The following is a 21528-nucleotide window of genomic DNA, read 5'->3' on the forward strand; positions in this document are numbered from 1 at the left end:
TGGCTAATATTCCTGTAACACGAGAGAGTAACTAGATAATTGAGAAAGGCAAAAACTATAATATAAACATAATTCAACAATCTAGATGGAGCCTAGACATATTATAAAAAATGTAAGAACACTAAAGAAAAAGAGAAAATTGTTGTTTTTCAGAAAAAGTAGATTGTTAAAAAGAAAGTCAAATTAGAGTGGCAAAAAAAGAAAAAAAAAAACCGCAAGAGCAAGACTAGGTGCAAAAGAGAGAGTGGAGTGATATATAAAAATATTTAGAAGGGGGCACATGGGTGGCTCAGTGGGTTAAGCATCCGGTTCTTGATTTCAGCTCAGATCATGATCTCACGGTTCATGAGTTTGAGCCCCACATCAAACTTCATGCAGACAGTGTGGAGCCTGCTTGGGATTCTCTCTCTACCTCTCTTTGCCTGTCCCCTGTTTGCTCCCTCTCTAAATAAATAAATAAATAAATAAATAAACTAACACACATTTTTAAAAAGTTTAAAAAATATTTAGAGGAAAGAAGTTTTGATTCTGAGCATTATATCTAGGTAAACTGACATTTGAATATATCAGTCTATAGACGAACCTAAGAATACAAAGCTTAAAAAGGTTTGGCACACAGAAATCATCTTTGGAAACATTCTTGGAGAAACATAAACAAATCTAGGGGATTGATAAGGGTGTGTGGTAATTTAGTAAAAATCTACTATTATATTATATATCAATCCAAACCACACCACGGTAATTAATCCAAACAATGAAAATTATATATGACAGCAAAGTAGAGGGAGTAGTGGTAGGTGGGTAGCCTGGAGGAAATGAGAAGGAAATGAGGGTATGGATACATCTTATTTGGGCTAAGATATAAACATTGTTAAGCTTAGGAAGTTGAAAACAAAAAATAATATATATATGAGACTTACTCTATGTAACACTACAATTAGAATGTGTAATTTCCATGGCAGGAAAGAACCAATAAAAGATATGTAGGTAAGGAGGAAAAGGGGGAAAAATGGTATATGGCAAAAAATCTAATTCAATAATAAAAATAATTTTAAATTTTAAATTTGTCAATTAAAAGCAGTAAACTACCATGTTGAATAATGCTAGTATCCTACTACTAGTGATAGATGAGCAGTAAAATGGTATAGAAAGTTTAAATCAAAGGGAAAGGAACAAATATAACCCATAGTTATGAACCAAACAAACATTAGGTGAGCATTTCAATATCAGACAATAAACAGAATAGGAGATTCCAGGTAGCTCAGTAGGTTAAGCCTCTGACTCTTGATTTCCGCTCAGGTCATGATCTCACAGTTTGTGAGATCCTGCTCCATGTGGGCTCTGTGCTGACACCACAGAGCCTGTTTGGGATTCTCTCTCCCTCTATCTCTCTGTCCCTCCCCCATTTATGTGTGCTCTCTCTCTCTCACTCTCAAAATAAAATAAATAAATACAACTTTTTAAAAAGAAAATAAATGCCAAGCTGGTGACTTAACAATGGAATCTGTGGTTTCCCCAATATTATTCCAGAGGAGCAGCAAATTGCGCCTGTTCTGATTTAGAGGCCCCACCACTGAGCATTCCTGAACAGATTATAGGTCATGATAAGCTTCTTACTGAAGTGATAGGTTCTTTCCCTACTCAATACCATTGGCCAAATAGCCAAATAACAAAACAGTATTTGACGGCAACAGGTAATTTATTCAATGGCCAGAGAATGGAGAAGGGAACTCATGCTCTAACGGCACCTTCTTCCAAGTGTCCATCAATAGATGAATGAATAAAGAAGATCTGGTTGTATATAACCAATGGAATATTCTTCAGTCATAAGAAAGAATGAAATCTTGCCATTTTCAATGACATGGACAGAGCTAAAGAGTATAATGCTAAACAAAATAAATCAGAGAAAGACAAATACCAGATGATTTCACTCATATGTGGAATTTAAGAAACCAAATTAGCAAAGGAAAACAAAGGGGGGGGGAGAGAGAGAGAGAGAGAGGGACAAAGCAAGAAACAGACTCTTAACTACAGAAAATAAACTGTTACCAGAGGGGAGAGGTGGGGGATTGGGTTAAATAGGTGATGGGGGTTAAGAAGTGCACTTGTCATGACAAGCATAGGGTGGTGTATAGAAGTGTTGAATCACTATATTGTACACCTGAAACTAATATCACAGTGTATGTTAACTGTATGGGAATTAAAATTCTTTTTTAAATAAAGAATGAATGAATAAATAAATAAATAAATAAATACGACATTTTCTTTCCCAGTAGGTCTCATTGTCATAGTTTTGTAGGGTTAGGGTAATTAAGGATTGGTAAAAAAGCTGACCTTGGGGTTTTTCAGGGAAGAGAGAGGAGACTTCTCTAAATTAGAGTGCCACCTGTTTTCTTCCTTTAAGTGGACACAGTAGAACCTGTCCTGGCACTGGTTGATGTGTTTTTGTTATTACACTGATAGTAAAACCTTGGTATGTGAGCATAATTCATTCCAGGAACATGCTTGTAATCCAAAGCACTTGTATATCAAAGCGAATTTCCCCATAAGAAATAATGGAAACTCAGATGATTCCTTCTACAACCCAAAAATATTCATATAAAATGATTACAACTCTGTAATATAATACAAAATCATAAAGAAAATACAAAATATGAAGTAAAATAAACAAATTAACCTGGATTTACCTTTGAAAACCTTCGTGGCTGGTGTGAGGGAGACACAAGGGAGGAGGGTTATTGCGTGGGATGACTTTCACTATCACTAATGGATGTTGACTACAGTCCAGTATTATTAACTCTTGTCATATACTGTATTTAATGTAACTGACAATAAGACAGCAGAGGAAAGGGTCTCTACCTGCAGACACCCTTACTTAGAATGAAGCAAAGCATTCCTAAACTTACTCTTGTGTGGAAAAGCAAAGGGCCGTCCATAGGTAATTTGAAGTGACAAAAAATAGGGGGAGAGCCAAGATGGTGGAACAGCATGGAAGTTTTTTGTGTCTTGCGTCCATGAAATGCAGCCAGATCAACACTAAACTATCCTGCACTCCTAGAAAACTGATTTGGGGATTAACACAACAATCTGCACAACCTGAACCACAGAACTCAGCAGGTACGTGGCACAGAGTGGTGAACTGGGGGAGAGAGAAGCTACGGAAGGCAGGGAGCTGTTTTTGCTTGCAAAGAGAGGATGGAGGGTGGGTGGGGAGCAGAGTATGAGAAAAACACCCCCCCCCCCAAAAGCAGCTGGAGAGAAAATGGAAAAGTGGAAACAGCTGCAGGGACTGTACTAAAAAGGAAGGAGAAAGGAGAGGGCTTAAATTCCATTAAGACTCTATACAGGAGGAGAGCAGAATCTGAAACTCCGCAGCTGATACCTGGTTGTGCTCTGCTGAGAAGGGTGAATCCTCAGGAGCAGAGTGAAGTCTGGGGGTCTTCAGGCCACATGGGGAGAGTCGGTTCCCCTGCTGGGAGGATATCTGGCAGAGGCTGTGTCAAGGCAAAGGCCCCAGTGGACCCAGAAGAACAACCACGTTCACTCGTGCTGGAACAAGGTGGTAAAGGGTGCAGCCTGGTACCAGAGGTGTGTTGCGATTTTCCATAAACCTTGAAATGCTGCTGCTACACAATCGTGTGAACTTTTTCTGGGGCAGGCTAGTACCCAGCAATAGTCTCCGGGCATTGGCAGCAGCACGTCTTGCGAACGTTCCTGGGCGCGGCCGGCACCCGGCCAGTGCTCGGTGAGACCTTCCTGCAGAGGAGCAGAACAGGTCAGAGCCACAGTCCCTGAGAAATAAGGGGTCAGGAAAAACAGCCACATCTGAGATGAAACTCAGGAGGGAGGTGCTGCCTAGGGCTTGGTCACAGACAGGGTAAAAATGGGGAGTGGACAGAAGCCAGAGACAAAGGGTGTGCCATTATAGATCAGGGAGAACAGAGTTCCGAGACTGGGTATCTGAGTGACGCCATTTTCAACCCCCGCGTTCATGCGCATACACACCTACAAGCACCACAATAATCTACCCCAGTAGGCTAAGCAGCGCCATCTAGTGGAGAACGGAGCCATTACACTAAGCCCTGCCCAACTGCCAACCTTGCTCTTCAGGAACAGAAGTCTCTCCATGTGCTCAGTTTACAGACTGTAACCCGCTTCATGATTTGACTTCTAGGGGGAAAACAAAGTAATTTCAGTTGTATTTCAGTCTGTTTGCTGGTCCATCTATTCAATTTTCTTTTTTTTTCATTGCTTTTCTTTTTCTTGAATACAGAAAGAGAAAAAATTTATTTTTATTTTCAATTTTTATTAAAAATATGTGTTTCATTTTTTTCTACTACATTTTTTATTTTTTGGTAAATTTTTCAAGTTCTATTTTACTTCCATCATTTCATTTTATTTTATTTCATTGTATTCATTTTTTCAAATTTTCAAACGTTTTTCTTTTTTTTTTCTTCCCTTTTTTTCTCTAATCTATCAAGCTCCTTTCAACACCCATACCAAAACACACCTAGGATCTAGCATCAATTACTCGATTTGTGTGTGTGTGTTGTTTTTAATTTTTTAATTTTATTTTTTACCTTATTAATTCCTTTTCCCCTTAAAAATGACACAATGAAGGAATTCACCCCAAAAGAAAGAGCAGGAAGAAATGACAGCCAGGGACTTAATCAACACAGATACAAGCAAGATGTCTGAACCAGAATTTAGCATCATGATAATAAGAATACTAGCTGGAGTCAAAAATAGATTAGAATCCCTTTCTACAGAGATAAAAGAAGTAAAAGCCAGTCAGGATGATATAAAAAATGCTATAACTGAGCTGCAATCTCGAATGGATTGCATTCGATGAATGAGGCAGAGCAGCAAATCAGCAATATAGAGGACAAACTTATGGAGAATAATGATGCAGAAAAAAAAAGAGGGAGACTAAGGCAAAAGAGCACAATTTAAGAATTAGAGACATCAGTGAGTCATTAAGACATCAGAATTACAGGGGTCCCAGAAGATGAAGAGAGAGAAAAAGGGGTAGAAGGGTCATGTGAGCAAATTATAGTGGAAAACTTTCCTAACTTGGGGAAAGACACAGACATCAAAATCCAGGAAGCACAGAGAACTCCCATTAGATTCAACAAAAACCGACCATCAACAAGGCATATCAGAGTCAAATTCACAAAATACTCAGGCAAGGAAAGAATTATGAAAACAGAAAGAGGGGAAAAAAGTCCTTAACCTACAAGGGAAGACAGATCTTGGCAGGGCAGAAAAGTGTGGCAGGATATATTCAATGTGCTAAATCGGAAAAATATGCATCCAAGAATTCTTTATCCAGCAAGGCTGTCATTCAAAATAGAAGGAGAGATAAAAAGTTTCCCAGACAAACAAAAAATTAAAGGAGTGACCTTTAGTGACCACTAAACCAGCCTTACAAGAAATTTTAAGGGGGACTCTCTGAGGGGAGAAAAGACAGAGAAAAAAAAGAAAAAAAAAAGATGAAAAGCAGCAAAGACTAGATAGGACCAGAGAACACCACCAAAACTGCAACTCTACAAGAAACATAGTGACAATAAATTCATATCTTTCAGTGCTCCCTCTAAACGTCAATGGACTCAATGCTCCAATCAAAAGACATAGGGTAACAGAATGGATATGAAGTGACAAAAAATACACTAGTGCGAGTTGTGGGCACCTTCTAACGTTCTGAAAAATCACTCATTTCTGTCAAACAGCATGGCCTGAGACCAAGTGTCCAAGCATGGAAGACAATCATCCACAATCCCATAGAGAGAGAGAGAGAGAGAGAGAGAGAGAGAGAGAGAGAGAAGAACCATTGGCTCAGCTGTGATCATGTGATGTTCAGCAGCACATACTATTACTATTGCAAGACACTGCTCGTTTATCAAGTTAAAATTTATTAGAAATGTTTGCTCATGTTGTGGAACACTTGCAGAACAAGTTACTCGAGATCCAAGGTTTTACTGCAGGTGGTAATAATCCCACGGTCATCTGGAGGGTTAGCACAGAGTCTGAACTGGATCAAACCAGTCAAAAATTGGGTCATGGAGGCTTGTTTGGAGTTTGTGGCTTCTGGCATTTGACCTTAGTCTCTGGTGGCAATCAGCACTTGTAAGCAGGGCTAGAAAACTGGGTTCTTGTGGCTTGTTAGTGAGTCCCTGGTGACAAGCTCAGACAAAGAGAAAAACATATCAAAACCTTAGATGAGTCTGAAAACCAAAATTTCAAAACATGTGAAGAAAACTAATATTAAAAACCAACAACATTGGTAATCAAAGAAAATGAATACAATAAAAACTTAAAAACAAGATTCTACAATGAATTTCTCATAGACATGATTGTTCACCAATATTTGCTCCTCCTACCTGGAAAAGTACTTTAATTCTTCATTCTAATGAACTCAGATATGGGTGATTTCCTCTGAAAAAAAAAACAACAAAGCAATAAAATTCCTCTATGAGTCTCCTGCTTGAATATCTCCTGTAATATGTATGTATGTATGTATGTATGTATCTATCTATCTATCTATCTATCTAATTATCTTTCTTCCTATCATTTACATCTATGTAAATATTTGCATGTGGATCCATTTCCTTTTGTTTCTCCAAAGGGTCCTGTGTTTCCCTCCAATAGAAACAAAATACAGCCCTGTCTTATACATTACAGCTCTTTAAATATTTCTAACAAATATCATGTATCTTTGTCTTTCATTCTATCAATTAAACATCCCAACCTCATAATTTTTCCTTATGCGGCATTAATGTCAAGGTCCTCACTATCACACTTACCTATCTATTTCTCCAAATGTTTTTTTTTTTTTTTACTGTTTATTTATTTTTGAGACAGAGAGAGACAGAGCATGAGCAGGGAAGGGGCAGAGAAAGAGGGAGACACAGAACGTGAAGCAGGCTCCAGGCTCTGAGATGTCAGCACGGAGTCCGACACGGGGCTCGAACTCACGAACTATGAGATCATGACCTGAGCCGAAGTTGGATGCTTAACCGACAGAGCCACCCAGGCGCCCCTATTTCTCCAAATGTTTAATGCGGAAATCTTAAACTTTACATTGTTGGGAGTAAATATGTAAAACAATTTAAGTCTGGAACCACAACAAAACCCACTCTTGTTAGTCTTTTTCCCTCATGATTATTTAAAGAAACATCACCAAAAATATGGTCTGAACAAAATCAGAAGCTAGAATATAATGGGGAAAATATTATTCTTAGTCAAAAATCTGGATGAAAATTCCATCTCTGCCTCTCACATGAGCAAATTATTTGACCCTTATGAGGCTTGGTTCATTCAGCATTCATATGAGGATTCAAAAGTCTTATTTCCAGGGGTGCCTGGGTGGCTCAGCTGGTTAAGCATCTGACTTGATTTTGGCTCAGGTCATGACCTCACTGATGTGAGATGGAACCTCACATTGGGCTCTGAGCTGAGCATGGAGCCTGCCTGGGATTCTGTCCCTCCCTCTCACTCTGCTCCTCCCTCACTTGTGCTCTTTCCAAAAAAGAATAAAAATTTTAAAAATATTTAAAAATCAAAAGACTTACTTACATAATAATCATGGCTTAAGGAATTATGTAAATAAACTCAATGAGAACCACTTCACAATGTTTGAAAATAATGATAAAAATATATTTTAAAAAAGCACTATCCAACTTTGAATCATACATCTTGACAAAATAAATACTTGAGTGTAAGTCTGACAAAAGCATGAATTATATTCTCCCAGTTGCAGAGGTTATTTTTGAAAAGACATGTCTCAGCACTAGTCATTTTAATCTAGCTCATTTGGAATAACCCTTAAGGTGGGCCAAAAAAACACAAACAAACAAACAAACAAAAACAAAATAACACAAACCAACTCTGCCTTAATATTATTTGTCCATGGTGATTCTTCCTAGTTCTGATGTTTCTGTATGATGTATTTAGTTGAATGGGACTCAGTGATGGAAGGAAGGCAATATTGTGTAAACTTGGTTGACAGTTTGCAATTGATGGGAAGGGTGCCTCAGTAAAAGAGAAATCTGGAGCTGGAAGTCAATAAAATAAAAATGTGAGAAGCATGAAAATTTCACTTACATAAGAAAATCACTGATTTTTATTGAAACTGGAAGAAAAATTATTATTCTAGGCGTGAGAGTGCCATGTAGTATCTTGATCCATCATGGTTACCTGCAAGTGATCATTCTTCAAATTTGTACAGACACACACACCATGGATATGTGCAGGAATGCAATAAGCAGAACATGAATGGGCAAGGGCATCCGCAGAATTCTGGGAGGAAAACACTGCTGCTCAAATGTGACAACCTGTGATTGAATGTGTAAGTAACAGTCAATATTTTGACTTTAGAAAGAGGTCATTACAGGCTCATCCAGGAAAGCAGAGGAGGATTTTAGGTTGTCAAGTCAAAGAACAATGTCAAAGTCCAGCTTCTTGAGTGAGCAGGACTTGATCACTTCCCGAAGGAGAGACCCCTGACACACTGAGAGGGGACCGCTCAGCCACTAGGCTCCCACTGCTCCTTTACTGGGCATTGGAAAGAACAGCAACTGCTTGCTTGCCCTCTTAACGGGAAAGGAAAAAAAAAAAAGTGGCCACAACAGCCCTAACAGCTGTCACTGCCAGGGAAGGGGACATGGAGAATTCGAAATGGGATAAATAGGGTTGGCACGACAATAAAGATGTGGAGAATTAATAATGTACCAGGCAACTTCCTCACGATCTCCCTAGCCTTCCATCAAAAGCAACTGAGACTAATTAAATCAAGCCAAGATTTCAATTGACACATAAAAAGACAGGTTTAGCTCTGAATTCTTTTCTCTGTTTGATATGATTAATGTTGCATTACACTACAGAAGGCCACTTGGTAAGTGGTTAAGCCATGGTACATTTGGCATTTATGAAAGACTTTTTGTCATGTAGCAATGATGCTTTTAAAGCCTGACCACACAGTTTTGAGTTTGGCTTTGATAGCGCCCTGGTGAAGGCTGTCTGTGGAAAACTAGTGAAATATTTTTCTCCAGCATGTAGTTAGGCCTGCTGCTTTCAACACTGAGAAAAGATGTTAGAACACATTTGCTCAATTTCAGATCAAAGAAACCATCCTGACTTACATTCCTATACATTTCTTCTATAAACGCTTAACTAATTCTGTTGACCTCAGTGCTCAGAGTAGATATTGTTATTACTATTACTATAGCTACCATTGTGTAATCATATTGATCTCATAAAAGCTCATATTTTTTATTAAAAAAATTCTTCCACATGTCCTCTCAATTTCTTACTTCCACTCCAATTTTAAAATAAATTTTCAATCATCAGCAATTCATGTCACATAGAATGCTACCTATATTTCCATAAAAACATTACCTAAAGCTTTTCAAACCCTGTTAGGTTTTCAACTCTTGAGCAATGGAATCATAAGAGTTAACACAAACATTAGCAAATGAATCTGCTATCCTTAACAAATGAGTTTAGAGAGTAGGAAATGTTTTATTGAAACAAACCTTAATGAACATTATAGGAAAAGAAAAAGAGACGCCATTATAGAATGCATGTAAGTACCTTTGCCACAAAGACAGACTTAATATAAGAATCTATTTCTTTTTTTTTTTTTTCAACGTTTATTTATTTTTGGGACAGAGAGAGACAGAGCATGAACGGGGGAGGGGCAGAGAGAGAGGGAGACACAGAATCGGAAACAGGCTCCAGGCTCTGAGCCATCAGCCCAGAGCCTGACGCGGGGCTCGAACTCACGGACCGCGAGATCGTGACCTGGCTGAAGTCGGACGCTTAACCGACTGCGCCACCCAGGCACCCCTATAAGAATCTATTTCTAAGTAATGCTTCCTTTCAATGACATCATTTCCAATAAAACTTCCACTTTGAACTATCTCCAAATTTGTATTTGTCACTATGGGTCCTCTTTTTTCTAAACTCATTTAGGAAAGCTAAGGATGGCTGTCTAATTAGTCTACAGGGTAATAACTTTTCACACTTAAGAAAAATACTCATAGTTTTTAAGCCCAGATAGATGAAAAATTATTTAAATGGAAAGTATGTGGTAAATTTAGTGTGAAAAAAACTTAAAAGAAAGAATTCTGATTAGCCAAGGTTTGCTTTCAAATAATTAAAAATAAACCATTCCACACTGTGGAGTGGAAAGATAAGGGCCTGTAGGCATTCTTAAATATATATCTCCCATTATATTATTCATTGTTTAACACTTGCTAACATAGAACACAGTATGTGTAATAGTGCTTATACCTCTCGGACCACAACCATTGTTATAGCCGCAAAAGAGAAAACAACACTTGGATTGGTTTAAAAGAGCGAATTCCAAAACGTCTATGTCTCGGCATCATTGTGTGGCTATTGCTAATGGAGGTCAAGGCAGGCCAGCTTCAAAGGGGCTGCAAAATTCGTCAGAAATATGTCTACTTGCTGTACATTTCTAGGCATTCTCCCAAAAAATTTCTGGTTCTTGAGAGCCCCTTATTTCAAATGGAAACAATATATCTGACCTAGTTTCCAGCATAGAGTTTATATTCATTCAACTAGGCTTCAGCTCCCTATCTCATCATCTGCCTCCTTGATAAAAGCTGAGCAGATACCCCTCTAGTAGAACTCATTATCCAAAGGCTTCCTTCCAGGCATTAGCCCACTCAGGTAAAGTGGTCATTATTTCCCAAGGATAAGGGTTACTTTCTGAGTTTTTTTTTTTCCAAAGCCACATTTGATTATAAGGGTAGCACTCCTAACAATTTCTCTTCCTCGTTTCTCCTTCCTGTGCAAAAGGCCATTGGTGGGACAGTCTGCTAAGGCTGAAGAGAACTTTTGTTCTTAAGAATTTTTAGGTCTAAGAGAAATCGTCAGGAGAGTCACTCCATGAAAATTGGCAAAATAAATTTCTTATGTGTCATTTGCTAAATAGAATTCCAAGATTACCTGCAAAATTGGGTTTATTTATTTGAGTGCTTTTTATGGGGAGAATTTGTAAATCAAGGATAAAAATTCTATTTTATGTGTTCTGATTATACAGTATTAACCGTAAAGATAAGGGCTCTGTTATATGTAAAATATCACCAAAGAATTAAAAGACATTATCAACTTTTATAGAAATGTGTTTGTATATGTAAACAATGCATATTTATACCAATAAATATAACAAGTTCTCATTTTAAGATGATTCATTTTTGTCATTGTTTTATTCAGATCATGAGCTTTGATCCAGTTTCTAAAACTAGCTAAATTCATGCATTATCTCTTCTCATTTTTGTTGGTCATCAAGATGACACATTTAATTCCCTTCAATTGATTACCATGACTCAAGTTCACCTATTTCCAACTTACAATTATTTCAGGAAGGATTCAGTGAAACTGCCTATTTTGCCAAGGGAAAAATATTCAACTTTTGATTACTTTCTTTTATTTTCTTATGCTAGAGAGCTTCTGAATCTTCCCTTTAGCTTTGCTTCACCGCTCTCCAGAGCAAACTGCCAAGACCCTCCCATTATCATTCACCTCCCTAAACACTTCCATATCATTTCTCTTGTGTGCACTTTACAGAATCACAGAACAAACCAATTTAATCTCTGATGCTTGACAGTATATTTCACAGGTTGGTCTCTCTTTTATGTAATACTTATAGATGTGGATTGATCAAATAAAATATTTAGAAAAGATTAGTTTTATAAGAGAAACTTTGATTATACCAATTTATACCAAACAGGTCATGCACATTATTTCATGTTTAAAATACGTATCTATCTATATAGAGACAGAGATACATGCATACATACACAGATACACAGCTACATACCTGCTGCACATAAGTAAAATTGCCTGTTTTGCACCCGTTTGCTTACCTGTCTTTAAGGTAATCTAAACTAGTGTGCGTGTGTGTGTGTGTGTGTGTGTGTGTGTGTGTGTGTCTTTCTGTTTTGTAGCATAATTCCTTTTGCTTTATGGCTCAATAAATAAAACATCCCATCATTTAAACCAACTCTTAAAATCTGTGTAACCAAGATAAGGATGTGGTAAGGATGTTACTTACATAGTCAATCACAGTTTCAGTGGGAGATAAATAATAAATACTATAGCACTCATATCCTCTATTTCCTAATAGTTTACCCTTCCTTATTTGGCAGTTACTGGCAGATAATAGGCGATTAATATATATTTGATAAGGGACTGATTAAATTGAATGCTCTCAATTGTTTAAAACATCACCTTACCTTTTCTCATGAGTGTTGAACTAAAACCTTTCATGATTTCCTAGTCCACCAGAGTTATATTCCTGTTTAAGTTATTTTTTCCATTACATTTAGTGTAACACTGGTTTTGTTTTGTTTTGTGTGTGTGTTTGTTACAAATTTCTATGACCTTGTGAACCCCATCCAGAGTCCAATTAAGTAATTTAAACCATTCTATTGTTTGGAGACTTCTACGTGTCTTGTTGATTTTTTCTCCCAAATAAATTAGCATGCTTTTTCTTTGAATATTTAAATTAGAAATTTCCATAAATCACTTACTCCTTATTACATGCATCAAACTTTATACAATCAGTAGCCATCATGACAAGTATCAAAAGGGATCAGAGCAGAGTGAAAAAGGATTTTTCTGCCTTTTCTAGGGCACTGTTCTGCATTCCACTTTGCTGTTGTCCCCACATCTTCTTCCATCCCAGAGAAAGACAGGTTTGCTCCTGCCCAGCCACCACCTCCCCAACTCCACTCGAGTACAGTGTCTCCTTTCTAAGGGACTGGGAGTTCAGGGCATTTTCTCTTGCTTCCTTTTTTAACCTCTCTCCTCATGGTTCCTTCCTATCCAGTTGTCACTTTTCAATACATATGTTACTTAAACTTCTTTGAGCTAATGTCTCTTAGTGGCATTTGACACTAATAATCAAATCCCCACAGTTAAAATATTTTCTTTCTTCATTTTGCCCTGACTCTCACTCTTCTTACACTCTTTCTACTTTATAGACTACTTACCAGTTTCCTTTGTTGTTATCCATCCCTAAAGGTTAGGGTTGCCCTACATTCTATTTGGGGAACTCTTCTCTTCACTCCCATCCATGGATTCTCTGCCAGGCACCTTGCTTCCAGCACCAATTCAATGTTGGTGCTTCTCCATTCTCAATGCCCCGGTCTTCCCCTCTCTCCTGAGCATCAGACAGATCTGTCCAATTGCTTACCAGACCTCTGAGTCGAATATCCCACAGAGCATAAAACTCTTGCCTGTATTACTTCTCTATGGCTCTTGTAACAAATTATCCCAAATGCAGCAGCCTAAAATGACACAAATTTATTCTTTTACAGTTCTGGAGGTCAGAAGTCCTAAACTCAGTGTGTCCACAAGGCTGTGTGTTCTTTCTGGGAGCTATAGGAGAGAATTTATTTCCTTACCTTTCCTGGCCTCCAGCTTTTTCTCACACCACTCCAACTTCTGCTTCCATCATTGTATCTCCTTCTCTGACTCTGACTTTTCTGCCTCCTTCTTCTTATGATTACATAGGGCCAACCCGTACTGTCCAGGAAAATCTCTTTATCTCAAGGTCCTTAATTTATATATTTTTTAAGTTTATTTATTTATTTTGGGAGAGAGAGGGTGAGGGAGGGGCAGAGAGAGAAGGAGATAAAGAGAATCCAAATCAGGTTTCACACTGTCAGCACAGAGCCCGATGCAGGACTCAAATCCACCAACCCTGAGATCATGACCTGAGCTGAAACCAAGAGTCAGATGCTTAATCAACTAAGCCACTGAGGTGCCCCCTCAAAATCTTTAATTTATTTGCATCTGCAAAGTCCTTTTTGGCCCTCTTTGGGGTCCCAGTATCGTGTCTACCATAATATACCACATTGAACCACTTCTTCCCTCCAAACTTCTTCCTCCAACACTGATTCTCAATGAATGACACTGCCATATAATGAGTTCTTCAACTCAGAAAAATCTTGGAGTCATCCTTGGTTCTTTGCTTTAATTTACTTGTTTGTTATACAGATTCAGTCACCAGTTTCTACTGATTTTATATTCTAAATATTTTTTAGGGGTGCCTAGGTGGCTCAGCCGGTTGGGCATCCGACTTCCGCTCAGGTCATGATCTCGTGGTTTGTGAGTTCAAGCCCTGCATCGGGCACTGTGCTGACAGCTCAGAGCCTGGAGCCTGCTTTGGATTCTGTGTCTCCCTCTCTTTTTCTGCCCCTCCCTGTTCACACTCTGTCTCTGTCTCTCTCTCTCTCAAAAATAAATAAACATTAAAAAAATTTAAAAAAAATTTTAAACCAATTCAAATTTCTCCATCTTCAGTGTTGCTTACAAAAATCAGGCTATTATCACTTCTTGGCCTTTTCACAGCTCTCCCTGTAGGGTGCCTTTCATTACCTGTTCTATGTTCCTAAACATAATTCTGATTCTGTTAGTTCACTGCTTATCCCCATTTCCTTCAGAAGAAAAATCAAACTTAGCTTATATTATAAATTTAATGTTTCCCTCTTAAATTCTTCTAATGTTTATTTATTTTTGAGAGACACAGAGACAGAATGCGAGTGGGTTAGGGGCAGAGAGAGAGAGGGAGACACAGAATCCCAAGCAGGCTCCAGGCTCTGAGCTGTCAACACAGAGCCTGACACGGGGCTCGAACTCACGAGCTGTGAGATCATGACCTGAGCTGAAGTCGGACGCTCAACTGACTGAGCCACCCAGGCACCCCTAATGTTTCCCTCTTAAGCCTTATCTCTTGCTGTCATATCCCCATTTCCTGCTTCTCTACTGAACTCAAAAGTTGCATGAACTCTTCCAGCTCCATGTTACTCATGATGAAAGCTGTTCATTCTGTCTGGAATGCCTTGTCCTATCTGAATCCCTGAGTCATACTCATGCCTCCTACCTATCTCCCCACTTTCATAACATTCACCCTTGAAAGTTTTCCTCTCTGTGTTCAAGCTGGTTGCCACCTTTCCTTTGTTCCGCGTGCACATGAACTTTACCAATCTGGCATTATAAATAAACACAGGTTATAAATAACCAAAGGTTCCTTATCTGTACCTCTCTTCACATTGTATGCTCTGGGAAGGCAGGATCTATGTCTGCCGAGGCTGTGGCTTATGCTTGTGGCTAGCACAGTGTTGTACAAGGGCTCACTATGCTTTGTGGAAGAAATGGGTTTGCAATAAACCTGTACCATTTCTGTGAGAGTTACTAAATATAACTGAAGAATTTGATACTGACCAACATTGTATGAACCATTTAGAGCCATTTCCATGAAACATTTAACATTTAAAATTCTCATTATATACAGAGAAAATCCAACTCAATTAATGTCTGTGAAAATCATACTGGGGACATGACACTCTGTCAGCCACTATCATATGTACAAAATTCACTTAAATATCCTGAAAATGCTAACAAGAAAAATATGCTAGATATAAAAATAACAATGCAATATACAATAAGATGCATGTTTTAAGAAAAATCTCTACGGATGCACAACTACGCAAAAAAAGAAATTGTTATTGTAAAATGTTAGTGCATTTAGTCAGTCAGTAGTCCAGACTATAGAGACCATTGCCCTGGAGGTGGAGCCCAGTATCACCATCAAAAAGATAAAGGACAATGGGAAGCCTGGGTGGCTCAGTCAGTTAAACATCTGACTTTGGCTCAGGTCATCATCTCACTGGTTGGTGAGTTTGAGCCCCACATCAGGCTCTGTGCTGGCAGCTCAGAGCCTGGAGCCTGCTGCAGATTCTGGGTCACCCCCCCCCACCCCAGTCTCTCTGCCCCTTCCCCGCGCTGTATCTCTCTCTCTGTCTCTCTCTCTCTCTCTCTCAGAAATAAATATAAAAATTTTAAAGAAAGAAGATAAAGGACAAGATCCAGGATAGAGAGGACACCCCCTGAGTAGCAGAGGCTCAGCCCTCCAGAAACGCAGCAGGGACATGGCCACGTGTTTCTGACTGCAGCATCCAGTGTCAACTGCCCCAGGACCTACATCTGAAGAAGAGGTGGCCGTTCATTCTTCAAACTTGTGTTGACAGTGTCCAATGATGGTATTACGCTGAACTCTTGCCATTCACCCAACTTAAGTTTAGAAATGACCAGTTTCAGTCATAGCTGAACCTGTCCAAAATGTTATTAAAGGTTTTGCTGCATGGTTACAAACAAACCAACAAAGTACCCTGAGGAAATAAAGAGACAGTGTATTTTTCATCTTTTTTTTTTAAGCATAGCATCTCACTGGGACTTGGTATATATGTACTGAGAAGGAAATCTGGCAAAAGCAGATAAAAAAGGGGACCAGCCAGATGTCCAAGGCCAGATACTCCCCTTGCATGCTTTTGGCTTCTGTAATATTGCTTGCCTCCTGCATCCTCCAACTGCCCACATAGCACAAGCGATAAGTGCCCCCCTCCCCTGCCTTTTTTTTTTCCTTTGAGCCCCTGCAATCCCACCCATAAAAGGAGACCAGCGCCAGGGCTCGGGGATCAGCCTTTGGAGGTGACTCTGTTGGGCCGGCACTGGTGCGAAATAAATTGTCTTTTCTGATTCCCCGAGCACATGTTGCTTGTCTCTTTCTGGGTGCCAAGTATTTGCTGTAACAGTATAAGCATTTTAAAACATGGCACCATAAATCTTTGATTCTTCCTCATCAATAAATGGGGTCATTGTCCCCACATCTTAGATCTAGACGGACTTGTGTCTGCTTAACCATAGAGTATAGCAAAAGTGATCCTATGTGACTTCTAAAGCTAAGAAACAAAAAGCCAAAAGCATCCTCCTAGTTCTCTTAGAATATTTAGCTTCTTGACTCTAATTCTTGGGATGTTCTTTCTCAGAACTCACTTGCCAAGATATAAGAAAATTTGAGATACATGGAGATCGGCCCAGCTAAGACCAGACATTTGAGTGAGAGAGTTTCCAGATTGTTCAGCTCTCTGAGTCTTCCCACATGAGGCTCTCATAGTAGTGGCAAGAGACAAGTAATCCTCTGTGCCCTCTCCTAATTCCTGACTCATAAAAAATCTGTGCACATGATGAAATAGCCCCATTATTTTATAGTGCTGACTTTGAGGTGGTTTGTTATGCAATAATAGATAAGCAGCCCAAGGGTAGCTGCTCAAAAAGCATTTAAAGAAGAAAAAGAAGAGAAGGGAAGGAAGGGAAAAGAAGGAAGTTAAGAAAAAGGAGAAAGAAAGAGAAGACAGAGACAGGAATACCGAGGCAGGGAGAATAGAGAAACAGACAGAAAGACACAGAGAGATAGAAAGAAAAAAGAAAGGAAGGGAAGTAAGTTAGAAAAGCAGAAAGTTTGGAAGAAGAAAGGAAATCTCTAATTCAGAGAGAAGGAGAAAAAGAATTTTCTGAAAGGTAGGATTTAAGCTGGGACTTTGATTGATGGGTAAGACTTAGAGAGAGGGCTTTGTAAGAGAAAAAACATATTGAGTGGGTCAGTTAGGTGTCAGTCTAAAAAGCAAAGGCCACTTGATGTATATCAGGTATGAAATGTTTAGCATAGGAACCAGAGGCTTAGACAACCAAGGGAAAAACTGGGATCAAAGGTCAAGAAAGCCACCAGCATTAGATGGAGATGGGGGAGTTCTCACAAGTGTGCTGGGCTGGGAGTGGGGAATCCAGCTCATTGACTCTCAATGCCTGGCTGCCACTGTGCTTGGAACATAATGACTTCGCCTTCCCTTATGCCTTCCTACTCTTGTATTAGTGTTTTTTTTCTTGGCAAACTATCCTATATCCATTCAGGGAAAGGAATTCTGGAAAAAGCATTTCCTGGCTTCCCCTCTGCCTTACAGAGGAAGTGATGGTGAGTTGACAGAGGGCCATCAGCACACCAGGCAAGTAAGTGCTAGTAAGTCCGACATCAGTGTGGACACAGGTCACCCTTAAAAAATAGGAAATTCCCACTTTAACTGGATTTTTTGGTGGAAGATAGGAATCAGAAAGTAGGTTGGAGACAGATGTGTACTTTTTTTTTCCCTGTGGGAACTAGGAGGAAGAAAACAAACAGCATAAGAAAGAAGAACTGGGAGAGAAACTGCAGAATAATAACTAATAAATAGGATTCGGTGATTGTTTATGTTGGGGCTAAAACCTGGGATTCCAAACTAGGATGCTGGGCTACAGAAAGTTTTACTTTTCCCACTAAGGCAGTGGTTCTCTAAATTTCAGATTTTTCATCTACTATCCTGAAGATTTTTGTTAAAATCCATGTACTGTCCATAGTATTGATTATTTAATTTAAATATCATGACTTTAAATCAGTAATTGTGTTACAAGGAAGATTGACATCCTGGTCCAAAATGGCACACGTGTATCACCCAGTAAAATGGAAGGTATCAGTGTGAACCATCCTGAGTCTGATGGCCTGAAGACTCCTGACACTCCATACAAATAGAAATTGTTTTCTTTCTTAGCAGAGGGAAATAAGTGGTAACAAACTGTGACCATTAAGCAAGCTACACCAAGATTTATGCCTCCTTTTCCAAAGACAAACTATACAGATAATGCATCAAGGAAAGAAAACATGTACTATTTGGGGAAAAAATCCTAGAAGAAAGTTTCTTAACCATAAACTGTACTTTCTTGTTTTTTAATACTTATAATAGTGAATAGAAAGCCACTTGCTTTCAGTGGAAACACTGGCTGTCACTGTGACTCTATTAAAATGAAACTAGAGAATTGTGTTGGGACATCACCCAAGCATGTAGATTCTTCCAGGGGGTTAATAAAGGCTGTTAGTCTGCCATTGCCTGATCATGCCCATTTATCAGGCTGTGGATTGAATATCCACCCCACTTTAGTTCAGGGGCCCTGCTGAAGTCATCCCACCTTTGATGAGAGAATTAAAGTACTGCAATACTGTAGCCATGTTGTTCAGCATTGTCTTGGAGAGAGAGAGAGAAAAAAAGGAGGCTAAATACAAAGAAAAAATTTTAACTGGTGTGTGTCTCTTTTCTATGCCCATCTCCCTGAAACTGAAAGAATAAAAGGAGAGCTTAGCTCAGAAAGGGAAGAGAAATCTGGTCTGGGGGATTCCTAAAATAACTACAAAAGCAAAATATTCTTGTTGAACTCTGGCTAGATGTTTTTACCTGTGAAGATTTTGTCTCCGAGATCTGCTCATCCTTTCTCTCAAAAAAAAGAAAAAAGAAAAACAAAGGTGATTATCAAGTGCCACACAAGCATAAGGTCATATCAACATCAAATATAATATTCTGGCTCTCTTTGCTGTAATCAGACGTCTGAAAGAAAATTGTAAAGGAATACTCCGTGAGACAGTTGTGCTTAATGTTGTAGGAAGAACGTGATCAATTTTCTTGTTGTTGATCTTGGTGTTATTGTTTTGAGGGAAAGGTAGGAGATAATTCCAGAAGCAGTAAGAACAATCCTTGGTGTCAGGGAGTTCATTTTAGAAAGCTATTATAGAAATACAAGCAGGAAGGAGATAAAAGTCTAACTTACTAGTAATTGAAAACTTGGCGGGATCATCTGAAAAACTTTTAGGAAGTGATATGGTAGAAGTGAGACAGGATTTGAGGATGGCACAGAGGATTCTAGGTTAGAGGCTATTTACTGATTGATTGATTTTTAAAGTTTATTTTCTTTATTTTGAGAAAGAGAGAGAGCATAGACATGGCAGAGAAAGAGAGAGAGAGAGAGAGAGAGAGAGAGAGAGAGAGAGAGAGAGAGAATCCTAAGCAGGCTCCACACTGCCAGCATGGAGCCTGATGTAGGGTTTGAACCCACGAACTGGGAGATCATGATCTGAGCTGAAATCAACCGAGCCACCCAGGCACCCTTAGATTAGAGGCTATTTAAACAATGATGTTGCCAACGCAAACTAAGATTATAGGAAACCGAACAAATTTTGTTTTGGACAGAGGGGGTTAGGTAAGTTTCTGTTGGAGCTGAAGTACATGTAGAACACCTTTTTGGATATATCCAGGAGGCAGCTAATACGCTGAGCTTGGATGTGCTCAGATCTAGTGATAGAGATTTGGAAATCAACACTCTGTGCTACTTGTACTCACAGAAGTAAATGAAGTACTCCACGAAGGCATGACAAAGCAAAACCTCAAGAAGACCAAAGGCGGATTTCTTGGTTATATCCTCCATGTAAGGAGACACCGGGGGAAAGGGGAGCAGCCAAAGAGCAGAGAGGCAGGAGAACCACAGATGCAGGTGACACTGTCAGAAACAAAATGGTAGAAAACAAATCGGCTGAAAATCGGTAACCCAGAAAAGAAGAAATAAAGGTTGGTGAGATACTGAGAAGACAGGGAACAGGATCAGAGTTTAATTCCCGTGATACCTGCTTTTTCCCCTTGTGGTTCTATAAGCTGTCGTGCTATTTCATTCACTTTGTATTTCAAACCCACTGGCTACTCTGGAGGAAGCCCCTTCCCTTCCATCTTCCTCTTGGTTAACTCCTGCTCATACTCACCCTTGCCCACGCACTACCCCCACCCAAAGGGCTGCTTTTGCACTTCCAATGTCCTCTAATAAAAACACATGTCATCCTCTATTATACATTTCATTTAATACCCTGTAGGACTGACACACTTCTCTGTCTTCCCAACAACAATCTGAGCAAGCGCTTGAGAGTAAGGATACTACACCTGCTTCTGAATGGGGCAGTACTTGGTACACTGTGGATGCTTCTAGATCACACATCACAGCCTCTTGATCAGCAATGAGAGAATCTAGCCCAAGGAGGCTCATCTCAAACAAGTTTGACAGTATTAATTGGAGGTGAAGGAGGACTCAAGCAAACACTATTAGGAAAAATTATAGCTTATCGGTGAAGTGTGCATGGTGAGTGGGCTTGTAGGCAGAGAGACAAAAATGACTAATTGCCTCATTTTCACTTCTAATGCAATGTTACCTAGTTATTTGACCACCAGATTCTGGGAACATCCCACAATCAGTGTATTTCTTCTCTGCCCCTAATTTGAGCTTCTAAGTTTTCCTTGGCCCTCTCACTCCTGGCTGGCAGCCCTAAAATATCCCACTGTCTGATGGGATGCTGCTTAGCACATAAATCAGTGACACTTTTGTCTCCCAGCATGAAGACTATGAAGAGTTTACTCTTTGAAGAACCTCAAAGTGAACTGGAGAGATCAATGGGTCTCACTTCCAAGGAAGCGAATGATTTTTTACCTATACTAGTTTGCTGCTAGATTTTTTTTAAGATAGCCAGGCAGAGAGCCTCCCAACCATTCTCAGTGTGAACTGTATGATAACCACATAGGACAGAAAATATAGATGGTTTAATTCTGTTCTTCTTGAAGGTGACCTAACAAAACATTTCAGTGAAAGTTTAGGGACCAAAACTTCTAGTCAGTTCCAGTCATCTCAAGAAGTATATGCTACACTTCTGTAAATGTCAGATGCTATGCTGACCCCTGAGAATAAGGTAGCCGTGAACTTTCCTTCATGCTCCTTACCATCTAGTAGAGAACTCTGACGAAAGTTTAATTATAAAGT

General features: G+C 39.2%; 1 long non-coding RNA gene across 4 annotated transcripts in view; it reads right to left on the reverse strand.

Annotated features, from left to right (window-relative positions):
* Positions 1 to 5892: 5892 nt before the first annotated feature.
* LOC109502511 overlaps positions 5893 to 21528 on the reverse strand; it is a 242675-nt gene continuing 227039 nt past the window's right edge. For 3 of the 4 annotated variants that reach the window (XR_006582799.1, XR_006582800.1, XR_006582801.1), the window contains 3 exons: positions 20073 to 20229; positions 6381 to 6435; positions 5893 to 6184 (listed from right to left, as the gene is read on the reverse strand). This is a non-coding gene — a long non-coding RNA (uncharacterized LOC109502511). The remainder of the gene's footprint in view (positions 6185 to 6380; positions 6436 to 20072; positions 20230 to 21528) is intronic. The other variant, XR_006582802.1, reaches the window with a different exon arrangement.

Source organism: Felis catus, chromosome C1 (assembly GCF_018350175.1).
Source record: "Felis catus isolate Fca126 chromosome C1, F.catus_Fca126_mat1.0, whole genome shotgun sequence".
NCBI classification, from domain to species: Eukaryota; Metazoa; Chordata; class Mammalia; order Carnivora; family Felidae; genus Felis; species Felis catus.